General features: G+C 43.7%; 2 long non-coding RNA genes across 3 annotated transcripts; one reads left to right on the forward strand and one right to left on the reverse strand.

Annotated features, from left to right (window-relative positions):
* Positions 1-19: 19 nt before the first annotated feature.
* LOC132378925 (uncharacterized) lies at positions 20-14,721 on the reverse strand. The gene is made up of 3 exons (XR_009507227.1): positions 13,536-14,721; positions 3,773-3,986; positions 20-489 (listed from the first exon to the last, which is right to left on the reverse strand). It is a non-coding gene; the product is annotated as an uncharacterized LOC132378925 (long non-coding RNA).
* Positions 13,221-27,533, forward strand: LOC132378924 (uncharacterized). Of its 2 annotated transcripts, none has more exons than XR_009507226.1 (3): positions 13,221-13,507; positions 16,559-16,703; positions 26,957-27,533. It is a non-coding gene; the product is annotated as an uncharacterized LOC132378924 (long non-coding RNA). The 2 variants fall into 2 exon arrangements; XR_009507225.1 differs by lacking the exon at positions 26,957-27,533 and adding an exon at positions 17,421-23,696.
* Positions 27,534-27,768: the final 235 nt, after the last annotated feature.

Here is a 27,768-nt window from a genome sequence, read left to right on the forward strand (position 1 = left end):
AGCAAAGCCCCCAAAGACATCATGATCTACGGCCCACCAGAAACTAGCTGTACACACCAGCATTTCAACATCCCAGAGGCTCAGTCTCTCCCGCTAACAAGGGCGAGGCAGATATCGCTCCTTCCACAGCGACGGGGAGACAACAGTCGCTATTTCAATGTTACTATCAGGTTGAAATGTTACTTTTTTTAAATTTCGAGTTCCCTGACTCGAGAATCAGAAAATCGATCACCGAGTGCTGAGCCCTTCGAAAGCCACTCTCGCTGTCTTCGATGTTCCAGCTCCCACTACACTGTAGTACATGACACTGGCATGAATTTATATCCACAGGGCCACGTAGACCCCAAAATTGCCCGTATTCAGTCTGAAACTGGACATACAGAAATGCAGCCGACTGGCAAGTTCCAAGAACGGGAACATGCTGTCATGCAGAACTGCAGTTTTTGAGCATTACTGTAGATCAAAAATCCTGATAGGACTCCAGTCACTCTGAAAAGGAAAATAGAGACTTCAGAATAGAAAGAATTTGACTGTTTCACTGATGAGTTGGGAGAAATCGCCCTCTGGTGTATTTTTAGCTCTGCCCACATTTATAGTTGGACCAATTCTGGCTATTGGTACTAGAAACGTGAAACTCTCAACCTTAGTACCACTGATGTAAACAGGAGCATGTGCACTACTTGAGGTCAATGATCAACTCTGTTGCTTTGCTGACATTGAGGGAAAAGTTGTTGTCATTACACCATGTCACTAATCTCTCTATCTTCTTTCTGTACTTCAACACACCATTTTCTGAGAATTGACCCACTGCAGTGGTATTATCTGCAAACTTGTAGAGCAAAATCTGGCTCGGCAGTCAAGAGTGAATAGAGAGTAGAGTAGAGGACTGAGGATGCAACTTTGTGAAGCTCAGAGACGAGAATAATCATCGCAAAGGTTTTGCTGCCTATTTTTACTGATTGATCTTTGTTGGTCAGGAAGTCGTGGATTCAGTTCCAAAGGGAGGTGTTGGAAATGAGCTTGCTTCTGAAGGTTGAGCTTTATTCAATAAACAATATAATATGGTGACTTTTCTGTCCAGATGCTCCAGAGAGGAGGGTAGACAGGGAGATGAGATCAGCCAAAGACCTGTTTCTCTCTTCCTGCCATTACAGACATTTACACTACACGCTGCATCCGCAAAGCAAACAGCATTATGGAGGACCCCAGACACTCCTCATACAAACTCTTCGCCCTCCTGCCAATTGGGAAAAGGCACCGAAGCATTCGGGCTCACGACCAAACTATGTAATAGTTTCTTACCCCAAGCTATCAGACTCCTCAATACCCAGAGCTTGGACTGACACCAGCTTACTGTGCCTATTGTCTTGTTTATTATCTATTGTAATGCCTGCACTGTTTTGTACACTTTATGTAGTCCTGGGTAAGTCTTTAGTCTACTGTAGTTTTGTTTTTCTGTGTTGTTTTCACGTAGTTCAGTGTAGTTTTTGTACTATTTCACGTAGCGCCATGGTCCTGAAAAATGTGGTCTTTTTTTTACTATGCACTGTACCAGCAGCTATGGTCAAAATGACAATAAAAAGTGACTTGATCATAGTTCAATTGCAGTGGGTTGAGGTTGTTAGGGGAGTAGGGGCTGGAGTTAATATATGCCCTGAAAGGCCTCTCAAAGTACTTCATTATGGTGGATGTCAGAACAAAGGACAATAACCATTAAGGCACCTTACCTTGTTTTCTTTATAGTGGAAAACACTATCATGGATGATGGTGGTCTTCTTAAAGCAGGTGGTTAAGGAAAGGTTAATACATTAGCCAGCTGATCTGCATTGGATCTAATGACAATGCCAGTGACACCAAAGAGCCCATTACTTTCCACAGGTTCACTCTCTGTAAGAGTAAACTTAAGTCTACAGAAATTGCTGTGGGTTTGTGTGCATGGTGGGTTGTCAGGGCAGTGGTAACATTCTAATCCCCTTCTGTTCGATATGTGCATAGAATGTGTTAAATTCACTGGGATGGGGTGTGATGTTGTCAGAAATGCTGCCTGACTTTGTTTTGTACCCCGATATATGAAACATAGGCCCCACCACAGCTAACACTGGTCTGGGAATCAATTTTGGATGGCTATTATCCCTTGACATCCCTGAAGGTTATTGGAGATCATATCTTGATTTCCAGTAAAGTTCGTGGTCACCTAATTTGAATGATGCGGTCCCATACTTCAGGTAATCCTGTCAACAATACCATGATTCTCAGAACACTGTAACTAGACAAACTGTGAAAGATTGCTGAGCTCACTTTAGATTCATTGCATGTCACCAGAGAGCAAAAGTTCCTATTGCTGAAAAAATGCATTCAAGATACACCTTTTTAAATCAAACATAGATAAATATGGTAATTTCTAGTCACTTCTCAGCCTCTCTGAGGTCACTCATAGTCACCCATGGCTTTTGTTAACGTCTTCTAATCGCTCTGTTACGGGGGTTCCCAACTTGGGGTCCACACACTCCTTGCTTAATGCCAATGGTCCATGGTATAAAAAAGGATGAAAACCCCTACTCTATTGTCACTTCTAGTCACTCCAGGTTCGCCCTCAATCTGACCACCTTTAAATCCTATGTAGTTATTTTGTGATCGTGCCTACCAATTAGAGGACAGACCTTAAAATAATCTCAATATCTTTTCTAACATGTAGATTCTTTGATGCAACAAGATTAGATCCATTTTAGTTTTTGTTAAAAGTTTAAATAAGGACATAACATCACAAATACCTTAGCATCCAAAAATGTATTTTGCAAGGTAGTGTTTCCGTTATAAAGACAAAAATTATTACTGAAGTGAACAAGTAGAGGTCAATGTCAGTCACACCATTTTACTGTGATTTTTTTTACTGAAGAGAGTTTGTGTTTCACTGACATCTGATTAGGTTTTTACTGGATTCTGCTCTGAATAGAATACAACAACCAGCAGTTGTGAATGTGCCCACCCTGACCTGGAGAGTCTCAATCTAAGCCAATTAATATCTACCTGTAGACCGGCAGAATTCAGCCAGCCGTGGCCTGATCTGTACCACATTTTTGCTGGTAGCGTGCTGCATTGGTTTTGCTCTTTGATTGGCCAAGGTTAACTGAATTACGAGCCTTGCAATATTTCCTTTATCTATCAACGCCCGAGCCAAATCATCAGTTGCATTTTGCAGGTTAATAACATGGCTTCTAAAGGTTGTCCGTAAGACTTGATGAATAAAGGAAAATATTCTCATAGAATGCTTTGATGTACTTAACTACTCTGCTATTGCACATGACATATCACTCTGCCATTGTTCCTAAGAATTAAGTTCTGTAATAAACAGTCTGCACTTTGGAACCCCCTCCCAGCCCCCACCCAAATTAAAATAGTCTCACATCACTGCCCAGATCTAACATTTTAACATAGAGGAATTTGGTCTTAATCACTCATCCTTCCTTCCTCTCCCCATGCAATTGTCCAGAAAGCAAAGGAAGCCTTCTGTAAATCAAAGTCCAGCTTAGTGTCATTTGCACAAGTGTAATGAAAAGCTTTCTTGCAGCAGCAACAGTCACAAAGCGTCATATAAGCAGCATTCACTGGAGAAAAAAAAACATTAATTAAAACAGTTTTTACAAGAAAGAACACATTTAGAACAACAATAGCTGTAGATGGAGATTGTCTAGTGAAGTAAGTTCTGTGTAACTTAATATTTTCCATCTAAGAAAACACCAGATCAGACTATTGCTCAAAACTTTATACCCACCTTCTCACTATTCTTGGAGGCACTCATCTCCAAGTCTGAAACTTCATCAGGCCGTTCTCTCAGCATGAGTATCAATTAACATACTGGACAGGAGAAGGACAGGTCCCTGATCTACCCTCTTGTTGCTCCTTTTTTCAACATATCCACAGATTCACCTTCATTAGTCAATAAAATCGGAAGATGTTGAAGGTAATCAGCAAGTCGGTCAGCCTTTCTGCAGGTTGAAACAGTTGATGTTTCAGTTCAGATATACAAAATGATGGAAGAAATCAGCAGGTCAGACCACATTTATGGAGGGAAATAAATACAGGTAGTTGTTGCTTTGGACCAAGGACCTTATCGGGATTAGGAAAGAAGAAGACAGAAACCATAGCTGAGGCAAGAGGGAGGTGTACAAGCTGACAACTTACAGGTGAGTCCAGGTGAAGGGGAAGAAGGTAGGTAGATGGGGAGGTGGGATGAAAGGGGGATAGACAGAAGAAGTAAAGAGCTGAAGAAGAGAGAATCTGATAGGAGATGTCAGAAGACTATGGAGTAAAGAAAAGGAGGTGGGGAACCAAAGGGAATTCATAGGCAGATAATGGGGGGGGAGGAGGAAGAGAAGGGCAGAGAGGTCCATCATGGCAACATTTGAGGGTTCCCTCCTGCACTCAATTCTGGGCTGTATTTGTCATTGACACAAAGCATATTTCACTACACAGTCGGCCCTACTTATCCACGGGGAATTGGTTCCGGAACCCCCCGTGGATACCAAAAAACGCGGATGCGTTTTAACCTGACCCTTACTTAACCTTTCTCAATGTGGTGGATCTTAGGTCCCAGCGGAACCCCAGACATTATTTAACCTGACTCAGTACGGTGGACATTAGGACCCGGCGCAGCTCTGAATCCACTGTGTTTCTGTTCACAAAAATAATCACGATCACAATTGAACATAAAGTGGAAGCAATAAAGCGATCGGAAAGAGGTGAAACACCATCAGTCATTGGAAAAGCATTAGGCTACGTCGGTCAATGATGGGAACAATTTTAATGGAGCACATTAAAGGCCCTGCCCTGATGAAAGCTACAATTTTTACTCAGCAACGCAGTGGTTTGATTATTGAAATACATACATTTCTTAAATGTTTTATATGTATAGGTAAAATATATACTGTATGTACTAAGACAAACGTTTATCACCATATAACATTTACAGCACGGAAACAGGCCATCTCGGCTCTTCTAGTCCATGCCGACATTTACATTCACCTAGTCCCACTGGCCTGCACTCAGCCCAGAACCTTCCATTCCTTTCCTGTCCATAATTTGACGAAATGACGCTAAATAATACTGGATGTACTGTTCCGACTTCAAATTCGTTTTAAAGAAGGACTCAGGAATGGAACTCCTTCATAACTTGGGGACTGCCTGTACTTTTAAATCATCTCTAAATTACTTATAATACCTAAGACAATGTATATGCTATGTAAATAGTTGATATACTGTATTGTTTAGGGAATAATGACAAGAAAAAATAGTCTGTACATGCTCAAACAATGAGTGCTGGAGAGAGAACTTACGGGTTTTCCTGAACCGCAGTTAGTTGAATCCATGCATGCGGAACCCGTGAATAAGGAGGGCTGACTGTAAATGCTTCAATGTTTTGATGTGCTTGTGACAAATAAAGCTATCTCTTTCTATGTATTGGAATGAAGGAAAACAAAATGGTGATGGGGGTGGGGGTTGAGTGGAGGGACAAAGGGGAGTGGTTACTGGAACTTAGAGAAATCGACATTCATACCATCATGTTGGAGAATATCAAGACAGAATATACTTCTCCAACAGCCTGCATGAGGCCTCATTGTGTCTGTAGAGGAGGCTGTGAACAGACACGTTGGTGTGGGAATGGGAAGTGGAACTGAAATGTGTAGCTACCATGAGAACCTGCCGATGGCAAAGGATTGTACAAAGGTGCTCAACAAAGCAGGGGCATTGGATTTATTGCATCCAGTGCCTTGGTATACCATCGTAGACAAGGCCATACCAGGGGCACTGGATTCAATAAGTGACCCTGACAGACTTGCAAGTGAAGTGCTGCCTCACCGGGAAGGACTATTCAGGGTCGTGATGATAGTGAGGGAGGAGGTGTAGGGGCAGATGTAGACATAGTATGGTCGCAGGCATAAGTACCAAGAGGGAGATCTGTGGGGAGGGTGAGTAAACAAGGAAGTTGTAGAGAAAGCGATTTTGCGGAAAGCTGAAGAGAAGGGAGGGAAAGCAGAGACAGAGGGTCTGAAATGTTGACTGCTCCCTTCCCTCCACAGGTGCTCCCTGACCTACTGAGCTCCTCCAGCATTTTGTGTGTTGCTCATGACTTCCAGCACCTGCAGAATCTCTAATGTCAATGTTTCAGCCAAATGGTCTTTTACACATTTTTCAATGCAAAACATTCACACAGACTGTTCATCAGCAGTAGGATTTGAACTGACAGAGGGCTTATACCACCAGGGCAATGACAAACTGATTCCTTCAGTGCTGGAAATCTAAAATTCCATTGTATTCATTCTTGGGGCATGAGAATTGCAGGAAGCCTGGCATTATTGCTCATGCCCTGAGGAAGTGATGGTGTGCTGCAATTTAATTTCATTGACTGCATTGATATATCAGTTCACAAAGCCAGAATGAGAACAGGATCTGGAACCCCACTTAGACCAAATGAGTTAAGGGCAGCAGGTTTCTTCCCATCAAGGACATTAGTGGCTAATTGCCAACAGCTACAACTGCTACACTCAATTTAAAATCCAAAAATAAGAAGATGAATATATAACTATTTCTTTATTTGTATTTTTGGGTTTTAAATTGAACTCAACTTCTTAACTTCCTTGGTGGAGATGTGTACTACCATTATTTGATTTATTAACTTGGTCGTTCGACTAGGAGTCCAATAACTATGACTAATAACTTAAAAGCTCTGAGCCTTAAACAATTCTGGATTTTTCATAACCTTCAGCTGAAAGGGTCCAGACTTAGAAATAGGAAGACTACATTTCAACTGGGTGGACTAGAAGTCCTAAACACATGGCTGGGAGAGAATATTGAATAGATTTGACTTTCTCTAGCCAGAGTTTGTTTACCAGTGTTGAAGTTGCAGTCGTAGTTGCATCTTCTGGATTTCCAGCACTCCAGCATCAGTAGCCGAGCTTCCTGATACCAGACTCTGGAATTCCTCCCTTGTGTCTTTGCCTTTTCACCTCTCCTTTCTACTCAAAGATGTTTTCTAAAGAAAACATCCTTTTTGTTCCTGCACGTTGGAAAGTACTACGTAAGTGTAGATTGTTGTTGTTTGTGATTCCCAGTTCAAAATTTGATAGATGCCGAGGAATGCCCAGTAGGAGCATGCTGAAGACCTTGTCAGAACTGCATAAAATTCATGCAGAAGCTGAATACAATGCCTTTAATTGACAAAAATTAACTGTTAATCAATCCCAAGGCCTTTCTACTGACAATGCATTAGTCAGAAGTGTGATGGAATACTTTTCACTTGCATGACGAGTTCAGCTTCAATAATACTCAAAAAGCACAACACTACTTAGTACAAAGCAGCCCGATCAATTAGCTCCCCATCGATCACCCCAAACACTTGCTCTCTCCACTTGGGATGCACAGCTCCTACAGGGTGCAGTACCTAGTTACCCAAGGAGTTCAAGACAAGTGGAGCTTACTTTCTTGTGCACAAGTATAGTGAGATACAGGCACGGTGAAAAAGCTTGCCGCAGCATCACAGGCACAAAGATACATTAACGTAAGGAATGTAAATGATCTAAAAATTATACAAAGAGAGAGAGAGGGAGAAAAGAAGGCTATGCAAATGCAAGACTTCGGTGAATAAATAAAATACAATCAGACACATACATAGTAGTGCAAGAGGTAATCTGCAGTGTTCAGTTGCTGAGGTAGGATTGGGGTTGTTCAGGTTGGTTCAAGAACCTAATGGCTGCAGGAAAATGGCTGTTCCTGAAGATCATGGTGTGGGTCTTCAGCCTTCTGTACAACCTGCCTGCAATGGTAGTGAGAAGATGGTATGACTCAGATGGTGGGGATCCTTGATAATAAACACTGCTTTCTTATTTGTTTATTTATTTATTGAGATACAGCATGGAATAGGCCCTTCTGGCCCTTCAAGCCCCATCACCCACCAATCCCCCTATTTACTCCTAGCCCAAACACTGGACAATTTACAGTGACCCTTATGCATGCTGTCTCCTCCCATACTAGTTGCCTCCACCACCATGTAGGGCAAGGGCACTAAAGACTGCTGGAGTTAAGGACTTCAGTTATACAGAGAGATTGAATTCTCTGAAGCAAGTGAGGGTGAAGGGTGAATTGATAGAAGTTTTTAAAATCATAAAAGGTGTAGATGGGTAGACAGTCATAATCTGTTCGCCAAGGTGAGTATATCATTAATCTCCCACACTTCTGCTCTCAACCCTCTCAGACAGAGCTAGTTCTTGCCCTTCTCACCAGCCTCCACTTTCATTGTATAAATTTCATAATTTCCATAAGTTGCAATGGGATCTCTTCACTAATACTGTCCCAGAATTCCAAAGGAAGCATTCTCTCCATGACTCCCTGATTCTCCTCTTCACCTTGAGCGAGAAACACTTCCCCAGGCAGTCACTGGAGCAGGAGACCCTGCCAAGTGAAGCAGAGATTCGATTGTACTACTTCCACTTCAGTGAATTACATTTCCTATTGTTGGTTATCGAAATCGCAAGGGCATGGATATCAGGAAGTGTAGTGGAGACTTGATCCAAAAGCAGAGCAGTGAATATGATGTTAATAATGGACCACCAAATTACAAGCTATGAGGGGCCACAAAACAAGAGAGAACAAAAACTAAACACAACAGGCAACAAGGTAAACTTGAGGTAGGGAGATTGAAGGCTGGAGCATCAAGTTGAGATCAGCTGGTTTCATGAGTAAACAAAGATTGAGGATGAGAACTGGGGTTAAACAGGCTGCAGGTGATGAGTCTGGAATGGGCAGCAGGTAACTTCCATTATCTGTGTGGAGACTGGGAGCTGCCAGCAGGAGCAGGCTGGGAGCTGCCAGCAGGAGCAGGCCTAACAGGAAAACCTTCTCACCGAGGCTGTCCCCAATGGCCCAGGACAACTCAGACGAATCCAGTAGAACTCATTGATGAGTGATGCATCTAAGATGTAGCTGGGTGGCACCCAAGACATCTCCTCTGGACTGTACCTTTCCCAGTTGACCAACTACTGCACATCCTGTCCACAATGATGATAATCCATCAACCAGTGAACTGTGCACACTGGACCCTTTTCCAACATGCTAGGTTTCACAGGTGCTGATTCCAGTGGGGTTGAGTGGTCCATAGACCATAGACTTGAGGCATGACATGTGGAGGGTGGGTGTGATAGCCAGACATGGTCCCCAGGCTGGAGTAATCTGCCTGGCCAGTGGACATGGTTGGTAGTTAGGACCACCTTCCATGCCCTCCTTCAAGCATTCCTGCAGCAACAAACCAGGGCCCTGCTGGCTGGAACCTCCACTATGGTCTCCTCCATGAGGAAAAGAGGGGTTGGTTGACATGAAGCACTTCAAAGGTGACATACCTGTGACAGATGAGGTTTGTAGATTGTGCGACAGTTCAGCCCAGAACACATAATTCTTCCATTTGGAAGAGCGAGAGGTGGAGAAGCATTGTAGATACTTCTCAACATGCTGATTGGCTCTTTCTGACTGACCGTTGGTCTGCAATGATAACTAGGGGACAAACTCACTGAGGAGTGGAAGAGGGAGCAGAAGATTCACCAGAAGTGGGAGACAATTGTGGACCCCTGTCCAGCACAATGGCCTGAGAACACATGTTGGAGAATGTGGTCCACTATATCAGCAGCTGATGGAAGCTTAGGGTAGGAAATGAAATGAGCTGCACTGGAGAACCAGTCCACTGCTGTTATGATCACTGTGGCCCCATCAGAAGGTAGTAAAGTTGAGATGAAATCCATGGTGACGTGGGATCACAGGCATGACTGGGTAGGGGCCACAAAAGACTAGAGGCCCATTGGCTGGAGGAATTGGACAGGGTACACTGAGGGCAGGTGGCGACCAACTGACATAAATCTGTGATCACGGTGGGCCACTAGGTCTGGCATCACAGAAAATCCAGAGTCCATTATGTGTCTGGATGGCCAGAGTGGTTGAGGATTGGGCCCACTGGAGTACATCAGAGCACATGGCACTTTTATGTGGTTGTCAGGTGTATCTGCCAGAGCAGGTTTGTGGTGTACAGCCTGGCGGATCTGGTTCTCAAGGTCCAAGACAATTGAGATGAGGATCTGAGAGGATGGAATCTTGGGCTGAGAACTCAACTTCATTTCTGCTGGATCAAACTATCATGATGGAGCATCCACCTTTGTGATCTTTGAATTGGCTTCGTAGGAAATGGTGAAGTTGAATTATTCAAAGAAGAGCGCCCAGCAAGACTGATGTGGGTTGAGTTGGCTGGTCTTTTGTATGGAAATAAGGTTCTGGTGGTCAGTCCAGATCAGGAAGGGCTCAGTGGGTCCAATCAGTCAACGTCTCCAATACTCCAAGGCCCATTTGGTGATGAGTAGCCCCTTGTCTCCTGTTTCATAACAGTGATGTGTAGAGTTGAACTTGTGCAAGGAGAAAGAAAAGGGTTGGAGAAGTTGATGTTATCAAGGTAGACGAACCTGTGTAGCATGTCTCGGAAGACATCATTGGTGAAAGTTTGGAAAACAGCTGGATCGTTGGACAATCTGGAAGGTGTCACCAGGTATTTATAGGAGCCCTCACCTGCATCTCTCTATTTCCCACTCTTCGGCCCTCACCCCATCCTCCCATCACCACAACAAGGACCATGTTCCCCTTGACCTCACTTACCATCCCACCAGCCTCCGGATCCAGCATATTATCCTCCGCAACTTCCGGCACCTTCAACAGGACCCCACCACTAAGCACATCTTTCCCTCTCTATCCCCTCTCCACTTTTCGCAGGGATCATTCCCTCCACGACTGCCTGGTCCACAAGTCCCTCCCCACAGAAGTGCTACATCTGTCCCTGCACCTCCTCTCTTACCATCATTCAGGGCCCCAAACAGTCCTTCCAGGAGAGTCTGTTGGGGTCACCTATTGCATCCGGTGCTCCCAGTGTGGCCTTCTCTACATCGGTGAGACCCAACACAGATTGGGGGACCGCTTTGTCGAGCACCTACACTCCATCCGCAACAACAGACAGGATCTCTTGGTTGCCACCCATTTCAACTCTGCTTCACATTCCCATTCGGATATGTCCATACATGCCCTCCTCTACTGCCATGAGGAGGCCAAACTCAGATTGGAGAAGCAACTCCTCATCTACTGTCTGGGTAGTCTCCAGCCCCTTGGTATGAACAGTAAATTCTCCAACTTCCAGTAATTCCCTCCCCCTCCCTTCCCCCATCCCACGTTCACTCTGCCACCTCTTCCAGCTGCCTATCAGCTCTCTCATGATTCTGCCTTCTTCTACTACCCATTGTGCTTTCCCCTTACATTCCTTCTTCACATTTCCTACCTATCGCCTCCCTGCTTCCCCTCCCCCACCCCTTGATCTTTCTTCTGATTGGTTTTTCACCTGGCACCTAACAGCCATCTCCTTCCCACTCTCCCCTCACCTTCTTTATAGGGCCCCTGCTCCCTCCCTCTTCAGTCCTAACGAAAGGTCTCGGCCCGAAACATTGTTCGCTTCCATGGATGCTGCCTGACCTGCTGAGTTCCTCCAGTGTGTTGTCCGTATTGATTTGAATCTACAGGGGCCAATGGATGTTAAGAATGGCATCTTCCACTCATCTCCCTACTGGATGTGGATCATGTTGTTCACACTTCATAGATGCAGATTGGTTTGAATACCATATCCATCAAGAGGAGAAGGTAACAATAGTGATCTTGTTGAGTCTATGATAATCAATGCAGGGATGTAGACCCCTGCCTTTCTTTCTGGCTGTGCTGTAAAGTTTCAGTGATATAGTCATTCATGGCTCCGGATCTCAGCAGGAGAGAATAAGAACAGATGATCTTAGTCCCCAGGAGCAGGTCAGTTGCACGGCTGTGTGCTCAGTGAGCCTTCCCTTTTACTGAACGTGATGGTTAAGTTGTAGTTTTCCTCTGGGAGTTTGGGGAGGTCAAGTGTTTCCTGTCTCCACAGATTTACGGGGTGACGCCAGCTGAAGTTGCAGGCAGGTGGTCCAGTAGGTGGGTCTCCAACTCAGCGATGCACCAGATGACCAGGCAAAGTGAAGGTCATGAGTGGAGAGCCAGGAGGAACCCAGGCTGATAGGGTTGTGTGAGTCAATCAGGAGGAAATGGATGGAATTGGAGTGTTCTCTGATACTAATGTGCTTGCTCTGACCATCCCACACCCCAAGGGACGACCATCAATGGCTGTGATATTGAATGGGTAAAAGATGCATTTGTTAGGGAGTCCAAGCTGCACACACAGAGTCTGATCGAGAAAGGTGTCTGCTGTGCCGGAATCCACCAGGGCCTTCTGCACATGTAGACCTGACAGAGTGTGGAGGACAACAGAGAGAATGAGATGGATTATGGTGTTGAAATGAGGACCTGGGGTCAGCTTGCTAGGTAGGAGGCTCCCTGGTCTCTACGTGGAGGCACTGTTTCCTAGACACAGTGGATATTTGATGCGTAGGTGGTCAGCTGCTCCGCGATAGGCACACACACGTTGCTTCTCCACTGACGTTCGCTTTCCTGGGAGGGGGGGGTTAAGAAAGCTCTCCTTAATGGCCTGGTTTTTGGAGGCTTGGTGATGGGGGTCCTGCCATCTTAAGTTGTTCTGGGAACAGAACTGAGGGTCTGGCTGACGATCTGGAGGGCCGATCCATAAAGCACTCGTCAATACAGAGAGCCAGAGTGAATAGGTTTCGAGATCGGTGAACATCTTGTCTTTCAAGAGGCCATGATGGTAAAGGACCGGCAGTGCTTCTGCATTCCAGCCACATTTTGCCGTGAGGGTCCTGAATTCCACAGTTTAATTAATATAAATTACCAAAAATATAATTGACAAAAAAGTCCTGATATATAAACTACTCAATGTTTTTAATTAAAAGATTCTGTCCATCACAGTCTAATAGGAGGGAATTTAATGCCTAAATGTAGGGGGTTATGAAACTGCTCAGAAGATTAATCCCTGAATTGGAGCAGGAGGGTATGCATTGGGACCGGTATGTGTAAAGTTGAGTGGATGTCTAGGGTTATTCAGGGTGAATTCAAATCAGATTATCTGGAAGTCCAGTGAATTGATTTAACAGTTTTAAAGGGTTAGAGCAACACACACAAAATGCTGAAGGAACTCAGCAAGTTAAAGGGTAAGATCCCGTTAATAAAGTTAATGCCTGGAGGCAAAATAAATAGTGTTGTCTGATCGGGCATGAAAAGTCAATGCTGCCATAACCTGGCAGCTGCTCACTGCGGCCCATTGCAAGGACTGTTTGTTTACAGGGGATGTAAGGACCGAGAGGGCTGGCTACATTAGCAGGCTGCAGGAGTGAGGACTGAACGGGGGCTGCGCCGGTCCCGGCCGTCAGAGGGAGCAGTGACCTCGGCTCAGGGAGCCGTTTATACTTCGCCCGGCTCTCTGTGTGCTCCGCCCGATTTTACTTGGGACCTCTGCACATTTCCAGACTATTCTGTGTCCCTGTTGGAACCCCGAAAGGTCAGTTTTTAAAAGATTTATCTCCTACCTAATTCCAAGGGATTTAGCGGAAGTCGGTCCCGTGAGCGTGGGGCAAGTTAATTTAGAACTGACTTAAATGACTCATGAAGGAAGTCAGATGAAATCATGAAACTGTTCGGCCGGACTTGTGGTTGCCCGTCCTTTTACAAGTGAGATTCACCCTCAAGCTCTCACTTCATTCCACTCTCCAAGTACCTTTTGTAAATTAGCTGAATAAGTTAGGGCAGAGTCAATTGTCATCATTCACATTATCTTCTCTCGCTACAAGAGTCACTGACCCTGTTGCTAGGGGAATGAACTTTCACCGGTCGCATCCTTCGTTTTTCTGAGCACCGTTGTAAAAACCGGTTCCTGAGAAGGAGAGGTTGAGTAGACAATAAATGTATTCTCCATTATTCGAGAGTTTACAAAACTCATACAGGGCTAAAGTGTGTGGAGACATGGAGGATGTTTCCCCAACCAGGCGTCACGGTCTTGGAATAAAGGATGGAAGAAGGGAAAATGTCGGTACCCTAGACCCAAAGACTCAAACCGTGAGTTAAATCACGACAGAGACTGGCGTTGTTCAGGAAGAACTTCAAAACAAGAGGTTCCTGAACATCGAGGGAATGAAGGGATACAGAGATCCTGCAGGAAAATGGTGTCCCAAGATCCGCCAAGATATAATTGAATAGTGCTGCTTTTTCTTATTTGACATCTTCACCATTTCTGCTACAAATAAAACCTGGCTTCTGCAATCTCTCCCTGTAACAGAACTCTTTCAATCCTTCCAGTTTCAATTCTGAACTCTATTGTGCACTCTATGGGACTTTCTCAAGCCTTCTTAAATGACCTGAAGACCAGCTGGTCAAGAATAGATCTTTTCTTGCCAAAGCTTTGAGCAGAATGCACTCAGTTTGATCAATAAATCAACAAAGGCCCAATTTAGTATATTCAGGTAACATTTGCTTGTTAGGCTCTGGAGCTGATGGAGGAATAATTTGTTCTGCTACTCTTCTGAAGTGCTGATTTAAACAAAATATTGAACTTTGCATTGCTATAAGTACAGTGCATATTTTGGGAATTAATATTGTAAATACCAGAGTGATGTATTAAAGAAGTGATTTCATTGAAGATGGTCATAAATGTATAAAGAAACCATACAAGAGCAGCAAACATTATGCTGGAGGAAGTCAGCAGGTTGGGTAGCATCTGTGCGGTGAGTATGTCATTTCAAAACTCTACATCAGGACTCCAGTATCTGCAGTTACTTGTGTTTCTAGTGCTATACAGTACAGGGTTGCTTCTACTTTGCAAAGCTGAAATACGTGCTGTTAACCCACATTGGGTCTGCTCGGCTCTAGAAGAAGTTACCTGTCTGCCATTCTGGCCAGGATTTTGTGTGAAACGTTTAGAGCAATGAATAATTGAGTTGAATTGAACACAATGTATTATGTAAGAAAGTCTTTGAAGCAGAAGTGAGTACCATCAGATTTCATCCCAACAGCTCCTTCTCTCAAGGCAAAATGATTTTGATTTCCTTTCGTGAATGAATTATCCCACTATTTACCCAGCACAGTAATCAGGACCTGTAGCTTTTTACCCTCCTCCTTTAGAACGTCCTTCCAAATTTCTGTGATATTCTTGGCCCTGGCACCAGGGTGACAACATACCAATGTGGATTATGCCTATGGCTGCAGAAATGCAGGTTTGCTGCTACATTATTATCATGTCCCTGATCACTGTTATTCTTGGATTCCAGCTCCTCTCATGCCCCCCAAACTACCCATCCAGCTGAAATACTCACAGTGCCATGGGCTCAGGTGTAGTCAGACTTCACAGAAACACATTCACACCAACCATTTTGCAACACTGATGTATGGCCTTGGAATGAGATGTATTGTGAAGGTTTCCCTGACTGGTATATACAAGAGACTGCAGATGCTAGAATATGTGACAAGCAATCTGCTGGAGGAACTCAGTGTGTCAAGCAGCATAGAGTCATAGAAAAGTACAGAACAGAAACAAGCTCTTTGGGCCATCAAGTCCATGCCAAAACCATTTAAACTGCTTACGCCCATCGACCTGCACCAGGACCCTAGCCCTCAATACCCCTACCATGTACCTGTCCAAATTTGGTGTAAACATTGAGATTGAGCTTGCATGCACCCCTTGTGCTGGCAGCTCATTTCACACTCTCACGGCCCTCTGAGTGAAGAAGTTTTCCCTCATGTGCCCCTTTTCATCTTTCAGCAATAACTCATGACCTTTCATTGCAGTTCCACCCAACCCAGTAGAAAAAACCTTGCATTTACCCTATCTATACCCCCTTATAATTTTGTATATCGCTATCAAATCTCCCACTCAATCTTCTACATTCTAAAGAATACAGTCCTAACCTATTAAATCTTCACTTTTAACTCGGGTCCTCCAGAACTGGCAACATCCTTGTAAATTTTCTCTGTCCTCATTCAACCTCATTTACATCTTTCCTGAGGGCAGCGACCAAAACTGCACATAATACTCCAAATTAGGCCTCACCAATACATTATACAACTTAAACATAACATACTGTATTCAGTACATTGATTTATGAAGGCCAATGTACCAAAAGCTTTCTTTATGACCCTGTCTGTCTGTAACACCACTTTATCATATATCATGACAAACAACAAAGCACCCATCAACAATCCCTATGGCACACCACTAGTCACAGGCCTCCAGTCAGAGGTAACCATCTACTACCACTCCCTGAGTTCTCCCACAAAGCCAAAGTCTAAACCAATTTATTACCTCATCATGAATGCCGAGCGACTGAACCTTCTTGACCAACTTTCACTTTGTCTGCTAGAGCAACTTCCTGCCTTCTTTTAGCCTTCCTGGTTTCTTTCTTAAGTGTTCTCTTGCATTTCTTGTACTCCATAAGCATCTCATTTGTTCCTACTTGCCTGTACCTGCTATGCACCTCCTTTTTTCTCTTAATCAGTGCTTCAATATCTCCTGAAAACCAAGGTTCCATACACTTGTTATCTTGAACTTTTATTCTGACAGGCACGTACAAGCTTTGAAGAAGCAGAGTAGAAGATGGGGAATTGTTGTCTTAAAATCATTCCCCATTTTAAAATGTGGAGTGATTTCCATTTCTGAATTTGAGCCTGCTGGACGCTGGAAGCCAAAGAAGACAGCATACCTTCAGGTTAGAGGACTCCGTATGTGGGTGGGTGGGATATTGTTTCCACCCCAACAGTATCCAAAGTGATATTGTATTGAATTGATTTTATTTCTTACATCCTTCACATGCACGAGGAGTAAAATTCTTTACGTTATGTCTCCGTCTGAATGTGCAGACCTATTGCTGAGGGGGATGGCCACAGGGGTAGTCTGCACTGACTCCTTAACCCCTTTCCCCTCCTCTCACCCAGTCTTCTGTATGCTCATGTAACTGCCTCTCTACATACCCTATTTATCACCCCTTCCATCTCCTGGATGATCTGGAGTTCATCCAGTTCCAGCTCCAACTCCAACTCCTTAAAGCAGATTGTTAAAAGCTGCAGCTGTATGTATTTCTAGCAGTTATAATCGTCAGAGATGCTGGAGATCTCTCTGCCTTCCCACATCCTGCAAGAGGAGCATTTAGCGATCCTGCCTGGTATCTCTACTCTCCTAAATGGGCAAAGGAAAGGGAAAAAAACCTCTACCTAGTCCTTTCCTTTTTTTGCTTTCTAACTGAAGTCTCAAAATTACCACTAATTCTGTCCACCCAGACAAAGGTTGCTGCGCTTGCCCCGCCTTCCTTTAATTTATTCTTGCCCATCAATCACAGACACCCATTTGTCGCTGGTGAGCATCTGTGAGATGAAAGGAATCAACTGATATGGGTATTTACAGGCATTTTTTAACCTCCCTGCTTTAGTCTGTGGTTCCTTCCTGCTTTAAGACCACTATCATCCCAGATGGGGAATCTCAGATGGTGACGAGGAGGCATACAGAAGCAAGATGGATCAGCTGGTTGAGGGGAGTCGCAACAATAACAATGCACTCAATATCAGTGAGACCAAGAAATTGATTGTGGACTTCAGGAGGGGAAGTCAAGAAAACATACACCAATCCTCATCATGGGATCAGCAGTGGAAAGGATGAGCAGTTCCACGTTCCTGGATGTCAGCGTCTCTGAAGGTCTATCCTGAGCACAACATATCAATGCAATATGAAGAGGGCAGGACAGCGGCTACACTTCATTTTGAAGAGATTTGGTATATCACCAAAAACCCTGGAAAATTTGTATCATGGAGAGCGTTCTAATTGGCTGCATCACTATCTGGTATGGAGGGGCCATTGCACAGGATCAGAAAAAGCTGCAGAGGGGTGCTAATTCAACCAGCTTCATCACTGTTACTAACCTCCCAGCATTCAGGATATCTTCAAAAGGTGATGCCTAAAAAGAGGTGGCATCCATCATTAAGCATCATCATCATTCAGGGTATGCTCTCTTCTTATTAATACTATCAAAGAGAAGATACAGGAAGACAGACACACAATGTTTTAAGGACAACTTCTTCTCCTCCACCATCAGATTTCGGAATGGACAATGAACCAACCCATGAAAGCTGCCTCACTACTTTTGCACTGCTAATTTAATTTTTTAATATATATTTCTTATTGTAATTTATGTATTGCACTGTACTGCTGTTGGAAAATAACAAATTGATATTAAGCTGGATTCTGATTCTGAAGGGAGTGCATTGCACATGCTATTGCCTACATCAATCGTATTGAGGTTGAGAGCTTCAAGTTCGTAGGAGTGAACATCACTAATCACCTGTCCTGGTCCGACTACATAGACACCACAACCAACAAAGCTTACCAGCACCTCTACTTTCTCTGGAATGCAAAGAAATTTGGCAAGTGCCCATTGACCGTTTTTAATTGACACACTATTGAAAGCATTCTATGTGAATGTGTAACAGTGTGGTATGGAATCTGCCCTGTACATGACAACAGGAAAGTGCAGAGAGTTGTGGACACATTCACTCAGCACATCACAGAAACCAGCCTCCTCTCTATGGACTCTGTCTATATTTCTCACTGCCCCAGTAAAGCAGCCAGCATAATCAAAGACCAGTCTGCCCCAAATAGTCTCTCTTCTCCACTCTCCAATCAGGCAGAAGATATAAAAGCCTGAAATATTATCAGGCTCAAGGGCAGCTTGTAACCTACTGTTATAAGGCTACTAAATGGTTTCCTAGTACAACGTGCACCCCTTGACAGACAGACATACTTTATTGATCCCGAGGGAAATTGGGTTTCGTTACAGTCGCACCAACCAAGAATCGTGTAGAAATATAGCAATATAAAACCACAAATAATTAAATAATAATAAGTAAATTATGCCAGTGGAAATTAGTCCAGGACCAGCCTATTGGCTCAGGGTTTCTGACACTCCGAGGGAGGAGTTGTAAAGTTTGATGGCCACAGGCAGGAATGATTTCCTATGACACTCAGGATTGCATCTCGGTGGAATGAGTCTCTGGCTGAATGTACTCCTGTGCCTAACCAGTACATTATGGAGTGGATGGGAGACATTGTCCAAGATGGCATGCAACTTGGACTTGGTAGATTGACCTCACAATCTACCTCATTATGATCTTGAACTTTATTGTTTACTTAAACCTAAATTTGTAGCTGGTACATTTTGTTCTGCATTGTCACTTTTTTAACCTAGTTCTACCTCTGTGCACTGTCATGGTTCAGTCTATATGAACAGTATGCAGGAAAAGCTTTTCACCAATACACAGTATGTATGATGATAATAAACCAATAACAATACCTTGTCAGGAAATAAAGAGGAAGCTTGACCCAAAAGCAGAGCAGCAGAGGAGGTTTAGCAGTAAACTATGTTTTACTAATAAACTGCAAAATAACAAACCATGAGGGGCCAAAAACACAGATACTTAAAACAACAAGACAACAAGCTAATTGAAGGCTAGCAGAAACTGATTAAGGCTGGCCTGCTCAATGGGTGAACAAAGGGTTATGGATGAGAGCTGGGTTTAAATAGGCTGGAGGTGATGAGGTGGAAACAATTACCAGGTTACTCATGTAGCTGGTTGGAGATTTGGAAGTGACTGCCTGTGCAGGCCTGGGAGCACACCCAACAGCCCAGGACGATCCAGATCGGTCTGATGGAATTCCTCAAGAGCACTGGATTGAAGATGAAGCTGAACAGCATCCAAGATCTCTCCTCCAAGCCATAGATTTACCAGGTACTACACACCTTCTTCCACTATCCTTGGCTCTGGAGGTGCAGGCTCATATGGTTGAGGCAGGACATGTGGAAGTTAGGTGAGCACTTCAGGGATGGTGGCAGGTGGAGATGGTAAGTGACTGAACTGATGCAATGGGTCATCTTAAAGGAACTAATGAACTGGGGTGAGAGCTTGCAGGAGCCGCCAAACAGGGGGAGATCTCAGTTAGACAGTCAAACACCATCAACAGGCCAGAGTAGTCTGGTTAGGCGCAGATGGTGGTTAGTCTGGTGGCAGTAGGCATAGTTTGAAGCTGGGATGGCCCTCTTCCAAGTATTCGGACATTAGTCAAGCAGGGCCATTGCGGATGGGACCTCCAACATTGTCTCCTCCATGAGGAACAATGGAGGTTTTTAGCCATGAAGCACTTCAAAGGGTGACATACGTATGGCAGGTGTGTATACTGTGAGGCTGTTCAGTCCAGAACAGATACTACTTCCGTGTAGGAGGATAGAGGCAGTGAAGCAGCGCAGAAACTTTTCCACTTGCTGACTGGTTCTTTCTGATTGACCATTGGTCTGTGGATGATAACCAGAGGACAAACTGAATGAGGTGTGGAGGAGGGAGAAAAATTGTGGACTCTGGTCCTTCACAATGTGATGAACTGACATACAGCTGCAGAGGGTCATAGACTCAGCTAGCTGCATCACAAGTACAACTCCCCCCCCCCAATACCGAGGACACCGTCAAAAGCCAGTGCCTCAAGAAGGTGGCATTTATCATGAAGGATGCTCACCAACCAGCACATATGCCTTCCTATCATTCCTACCACCAGGGGTAATGTACAGGAGCCTGGAGACTAGCACTCAGTGATTCAAGGACAGCTTCTTCCCCTTTGTCATCAGGTTTCTGAATGTGTTTGTTTTTATTTGCACTGTATTTATTTCTGCAATTCATAGTCTTTCATGTCTTTGCACTGTATTGCAGCTGCAAAACAACAAACTTCATCTCATCTGTCAGTAAGAATAAATTTGAATCTGATTTCTGATTTTGAAATATAAACTTTGCCCATACATACAAATAATATGACAATATTGTGCAGATACGTGCTGTGTGTAAAAATGGTGAGTGTACATTGAAAATAACATGAATGATGGAATACAGAAGACTCTCCAGAAATGGGAAGCTATTTCTCACGTGTGACTTCAGTACCAGGTCAAGGACATGAGATTCAGATGTCCAAATGGTCAAAGTGCTGGAAAGGTCAATGGAACATGTGGTCATATGTTGGAAAGGATGAGACTATGGGTCAAGGATTCAGGGAATTTGCTGGACAAAGGTGGATCGAATGTTAGACAGTGGAGGAGCTTGACAGAGGTCAAGCACCAGGGTCAGGTGTTGGAAGGTTCAAGAGGTCGCAAGTGAGGTTTCAGCCCGGACCTGATTTCCTTGTGCTGTTAGCTTCAGAAGTGCAGTGATTTCAATCCCTCGGGTCCTGGCTGAAGTAAAATACAGTTTATGATCCTAAGAGTAAAGGTGTAAGCAGGGACAGCTGACAATGGAATTGAGGATCATTTAGGGAGAAGTTTTCCCAGAAGTCAGCGAGGTGGGACCTGAGGGCTGAATTGGTTATATAGACTGAAGGAAGTGAGTAGGCTTTGTCTGAGGAGGGACTGCAGCAGCTGGCACTGCTCTCTGTAAACAGCAAAACATGAAACATGTTTATCCGGAGTGTTCAATGTGAAGAGGGCTTGTGCTGGAGGAAATAGCCATCTGTTACACTGCAGGGAGCTTGCTGACCAGAAGGGAGAGATTTCAAATAATTAGGTGAAAAGACCTTTTTTCTGTTTCATAGCAATTTTTGTCATGACCTGATAATGTGAATGAAGCAGATTTAATAGCAGAATTGAATAAATATTTGGAAGCAAAGTTCTACACCAGTGGGCAAAGTGCAGAAGTGAGGGAATACCTCCACAGTGGAAATCTCTTCACGTCAGGGTCCTTTTCCTTGGCATTGAGGACCTGGTTTGGAAGGTGTTGCACACAGCAGGACCATGTAATAGGTTTTTAACTGGAAGGTTCCCTCCTTGCATTTGCCCATTCTGTGACTGGGAAGAGTCAGTGTACCAAGCATGTATGGGGTGTAGGGGGCTGCAGTTCCTATTTGAAGATCTGAAGGGGCTGTTCCTCAGGTCTTGGTTACACTTCAGCCCCGTGACCCTTATATATGGGCACCCAGTACAGAAAGGGGCAGGTCGCTCAGAGGATTTATTGGTGGGCTTGCTCCTGGGCCTGGACAAGATGGCTATTCACAGGTCCAGGCAGCAGATGGTGAGGGCTCTGCCAGGGCTGACTGCCTGCCCCTCTTCCACAGATAAGTTTGTGCCTGGGTGTCCTTGGAAGTGGGCCATGTGGTCATGATGGGTACAGTGAGGGATTTCCAAGAACAGTGGGACCCCAGGGAATTGACTTTATAGATAGTAATGATCATATTTTAATTTGAATTTGGTCACTAGCTTGTAAATGCTTGATGTTTGCATTTTGTGTATTTTTGTGTAAATCGACTTTTGTAGTTTTGGCCACCCAGTTCATTCTAGTAAAGTCGTAGAGTGCACAGTACAAAAACAGGCTCTTCGTCTTACTTAGTCTAAGTTCAAAGGTCAAAAATCCAAAGATCAAAGTACATTTATTATTAACTATGTATGCCAAGCTTGAGGTTCATCCCCTTGCAGGCAGCTACAAAACAAGTTTGTGCAATGGAATGCATTAAAAAAAAAACCCCACACAACAAAGACTGTCAAACATCCAAAGTGTCAAAAAGGAACGAATAGTACAAACAAGTTTTTAAAAAGTAAACAAATAGTACATAGAACTAAGTCCCCGGAAGTGAGTCCACAGTCCTGGAGGTGCAGCTGATCCACAAGTGTAGTGGTAGTTCAGTGCTAAGGTGAGTATAGCCAGTCTAATGCCTGATAGTTGCAAGGCAAAAACTGCTCTCAAACCTGGAGGTCTGGACAAAGTCTCCTGCCTGGTGGTAGCATCGAGGAGAGCATCTGTGAGCCCACGCCAATGTGGTCTTCTCCTAGTCCCATCTACCTGAACCTGCACCATAGCAATCCAGACCCCTCCCATCTATGTAACTATCCAAACATGTCAACTGTTTGGATAGTTACAAAGTTACAACTGAATCTTCATCTACCACTTCCACTGGCAGCTCAATCCATACTCTCTGAGGAATGATGTTGCTGAAGTTATCCCAGCACTTTAGCAGAAAGCAAACAAAACACAAATTCTACAAACCCTGTTCCACACAATGATAATATGCTGCATAATTTCTCACAAGTTAAGTCATCAGCATGTTTTATCTTTATTTATATTAAGTCAAGTTTATTGTTGTGCAGAACAATGGCAGGAGGGGGAAATACACGTACAATGAAAAGCTCGCTAGCGGTAGCATCACATTCGGTGTGTGTTCATGTTCTGGAAATAGCATTCAACCTTAGTGGACTCTACGATGGATAATAATGGGTTTATACATGGTATAGATCCCATCACACTGTCCAGCCTGGTTATTATTATTCATCTCTGATAATTCTCGTTGCCCATTTGGCTACCATGCTGCCTAACAAATAGGAAAATACACATATATGTATTCATGGGATCATCCTCGGAACCTTCATTCCAGCTTTAGCTAAATATTATTCGGACTCTTTAAAGTTAGCATTTGTCTAACAATTTTACCCCTGCGTTTGCTGTGCATGGGGAATCTGCAAACTTTGCACTCGGGTTTACCCATTGGCAGCTTCCTTGTTACCTTGGGCAATTCCAGAATTTTGTGGGAAGAGTGCACAGGCACTCCTGCAGGAGCTGTGAGCCTCTTTGGATTGAATTGAATTGAATTGAATTGATTTTATTACTTACATCCTTCATATACATGAGAAGTAAAAATCTTTACATTATGTCTCCATTCAAATGTGCAATTATAGTAAGTTAATAAATATTATGTACAACAGGAGAGTCAATATAACATAGAAATACAGTAGTGTCTACATGAATTAAGCAATCTGATGGCCTGGTGGAAGAAGCTGTCCCAGAGCCTGTTAGTCCTGGTTTTTATGCTGTGGTACTGTTTCTCAAATGGTAGCAGCTGGAACAGTTTGTGGTTGGGGTGACTCGGGTCCTCAATGATCTTTGGGGCCCTTTTTACACACCCCTGTCTTTGTAAATGTCCTGAATAGTGGGAAGTTCACATCTACAGATGCACTGGGCTGTCCACACCACTCTCTGCAGAGTCCTGCAATTGAGGGAAGTACAGTTCCCATACCAAGCAGTGATGCAGCCAGTCAGGATGCTCTCAATTGTGCCCCGCTAGAAAATTCTTAGAATTAAAATTCTTAAAAACTTCTTCAACCCTATGAGATGAAAGGGTCACTGTTGTGCCCTTTTCACCACACAACTAGACAGACAGACAGACATATTTTATTGATCCCGAGGGAAATTGGGTTTCGTTACAGCCGCACCAACCAAGAATAGTGAAGAAATATAGCAACATAAAACCATAAATAATTAAATAAAAATAAGTTAATCATGCCAAGTGGAAATAAGTCCAGGACCAGCCTATTGGCTCAGGGTGTCTGACAGTCCAAGGGAGAAGTTGCAAAGTTTGATGGCCACAGGTAGGAATGACTTCCTATGACACTCAGTGTTACATCTCGGTAGAATGAATCTCTGGCTGAATGTACTCCTGTGCCTAACCAAGTACGTTATGGAGTGGATGGGAGACATTGTCCAAGATGGCATGCAACTTGAACAGCATCCTCCCTTCAGACACCACCGTCAGAGTCCAGTTCCACCCCCACAACATCACTGGCCTTACGAATGAGTTTGTTGATTCTGTTGGTGTCTGTTACCCTCAGCCTGCTGCCCCAGCACACAATAGCAAACATGATGGCACTGGCCACCACAGACTTGTAGAACATCCTCAGTATCATCCAGCAGATGTTAAAGGACCTCAGTCTCCTTAGGGAATAGAGAGAGCTTTGACTCTTCTTGTAGACAGCCTCAGTGTTCTTTGACCAGTCCAGTTTATTGTCCATTCATATCCCCAGGTATTTGTAATCCTCCACTATGTCCACACTGACCCCTTGGATGGAAATAGGGGTCACTGGTGCCTTAGCCCTCCTCAGGTCCACCACCAGCTCCTTAGTCTTTTTCACATTAAGCTGCAGATGATTCTGCTCGCACCATGTGACAAAGTTTCCCACTATGGCCCTGTACTCAGCCTCATCTCCCTTGCTGATGCATCCAACTATGGCAGAGTCATCAGAAAACTTATGAAGATGGCAAGACTCTGTGTTGTAGTTGAAGTCCGAGGTGTAGATGGTGAAGAGAAAGGGAGACAGGACAGTCCCCTGTGAAGCCCCAGTGCTGCTGACCACTCTGTCTGACACACAGTGTTGCAAGCGCATGTACTGTGGTCTGCCAGTCAGGTAATCAATAATCCATTACACCAGGGAAGCATCCACCTGCATCACTGTCAGCTTCTCACCCAGCAGAGCAGGGTGGATGGTGTTGAACGCACTGGAGAAGTCAAAAAAACAAGACCCTTACAGTGCTCGCCAGCTTGTCCAGGTGGGCATAGACATGGTTCAGCAGGTAGATGATGGCATCCACAACTCCTAGTCGGGGCTGATAGGCGAACTGGAGGGGGTCTAAGTGTGGCCTAACCATAGGCTGGAGCTTCTCTCGAATAAGTCTCTCCAGGGTCTTCATGATGTGGGAGGTCAATGTACTAGTATGTACTGACCACTTGAGATCCTCGGTGATGTTTATGTTGAGGAACTCAAAGCTGTTCATCCTCTCAACCCAGACCCATTGATGTCTATAGGAGTTAGCCTGTCTCCATTACTCCTGTATTCCACAACCAGCTCCTTTGTTTTTGCGACATTGCAGGAGAGATTGTTTTCTTGACACCACCGTATAAGGATGATGACTTCCTCTCTGTAGTCTGCCTCATTATCATTTGAGATTAGGCCAATCAGTGTAGTGTCATCAGCAAATTTAATTAGCAGATTGGAGCTGTGGGTGGTGACACAGTCATGGGTAAACAGAGAATAAAGGAGGGGGCTTAGTACACAGTCCTGAGGGGCACCTGTGTTGAGGGTCAGAGGGGCAGAAGTAATGGAGCCCATACTTACCACCTGCCAGTGATAGTTTGGTGGGAATGACGTGATTTCGTGAGTACAACTGCCCTTCACTGAATCAGTGCTTTACATTTTTGGACCTTTGGAGTAGACTGACATTGGCCAGCAAAAGGCAATTAAATAAATTAGAGACATCGATGATCTCAAGGAGACCATCTGTCTCTTCGGAGCAAGTTTTGTAGGCAAGTGTTCCAGCTTTAGACAATGGAAGGGTGATGAGGGGTGTTGAAAAAGCAACAAAATTATTACAATAATGAATGCTGGGTCAATTGAATGAAGTTGGACTTTGAACTTTACAAAGTAATTTTTCAACTTTGCTGTTTGTGTTCTCACTGCTCTCTCCTTCCATCATCAATGAGAAGTCTCTCTGGCCCACACACCACTGAATTGATGTGATGTAATCTTTGCAGAGTAGTTGAATTTAATGCAGTCCAAACATGGCAAGATTAAAGTGCAAATGATTTATTTAATTCTAGTTCAAAATAAAACTTGGCACACGTTGAATCAGGTTTAATTGTTACCAGCAATTTCAATGCCTGCACTCGTACTTCTTGCTGATGAATTGATAACTGCTCTTTGTTCCACCGCCCTTCTGACTGAGGTTTGTAAATGTAGAATTTAACACTGTAGATACTGAATAAAAAGGATCACTTTGATAACAGATGCAGAGTATCAACTAATGGATCAAGGAGACAATGCATAGGTTGGAAAACCAAAGGTGCTTTTGAATTTTTGTACCTGTCAGCCTTGTCCACTGGTAATAAAAGGCCTGAGTCAGTTAAAAAACTGGAGTTAACAGGTTAGGTTCAACGACAACTTCTTCCCCCCATCATCAGGTTCATGAAGCCCAAATTTGTAGACTGTATGTCTCTATCTCTCAATTTTGTACTAGTTATGCTTATTTTGATGTTTAGTTTGTATGTTATGTATAATTTATGTTAATTTATGTTTATGTTAACTTATTTTCATCACATTTCTGATATCCAATTCTGCTGCAAAAGCTAAAGAGTATACTGACTGGTTGACAGCCTGGTTTGGAAACACCAATGCCCTTGAATGGAAAAACCTACAGAAGGTAGTGAATACACCCCAATCCATTACAATTGACCCACTGTTTCTTTTTTTTTGCATTTGCACAATTTGTTGTTATTTGCACATTAATCATTTGTCTGTCTTTGGTATGTGCAGTTTTCAACGTTCCTATTGTGTTTCTTTGTACTTCCTGTGAATGCCTGCAAGAAAATGAATCTCATGGTCGTAATGGGAACATAGTTATTTATGTACTTATCTGGAGATAAAGTGTGGAAGAGGCCCTTCTGGCCAAACGAGACACTCCTCTCAGCAACTCACCTATTTAACCCTACAATTTACAAACACCAATTAACCTACTAATCAGTTTGTCTTTGGACTGTGGGAGGAAACTGGCATACCTAGAGGAATCCCATGAGCTCACAAGAAAGATGTACAGACTGTTTGGGATTGAACTTTGAACTCCGACACTACAAGCTGTAATAACGTTATGCTAACCTCTACGTTACTGTGGAATGATGTGTACTTTGATAATAAATTTTTTGAACTTTAAACATTGAACATTCTTAGCACCTCTATTGACATCTCAGGGAAAAAAGTAGGTACTAATATCTATTATAAATTCACAGACTCCCACAGCTATTTCAATTTCACCCTCTCCCTTTCTGCTTTTTGTAGGAAGTGAAAAAAGTCCATCTGCATCTCTGTTTAGTAGTTCTAGGAGATTCAACATTCATTTGAAGACTCTGACAAACTTCTGCAGATGTGCAGTGACAAACTTGTA

Source organism: Hypanus sabinus, chromosome 21 (genome assembly GCF_030144855.1).
Source record: "Hypanus sabinus isolate sHypSab1 chromosome 21, sHypSab1.hap1, whole genome shotgun sequence".
Taxonomy (NCBI): Eukaryota; Metazoa; Chordata; class Chondrichthyes; order Myliobatiformes; family Dasyatidae; genus Hypanus; species Hypanus sabinus.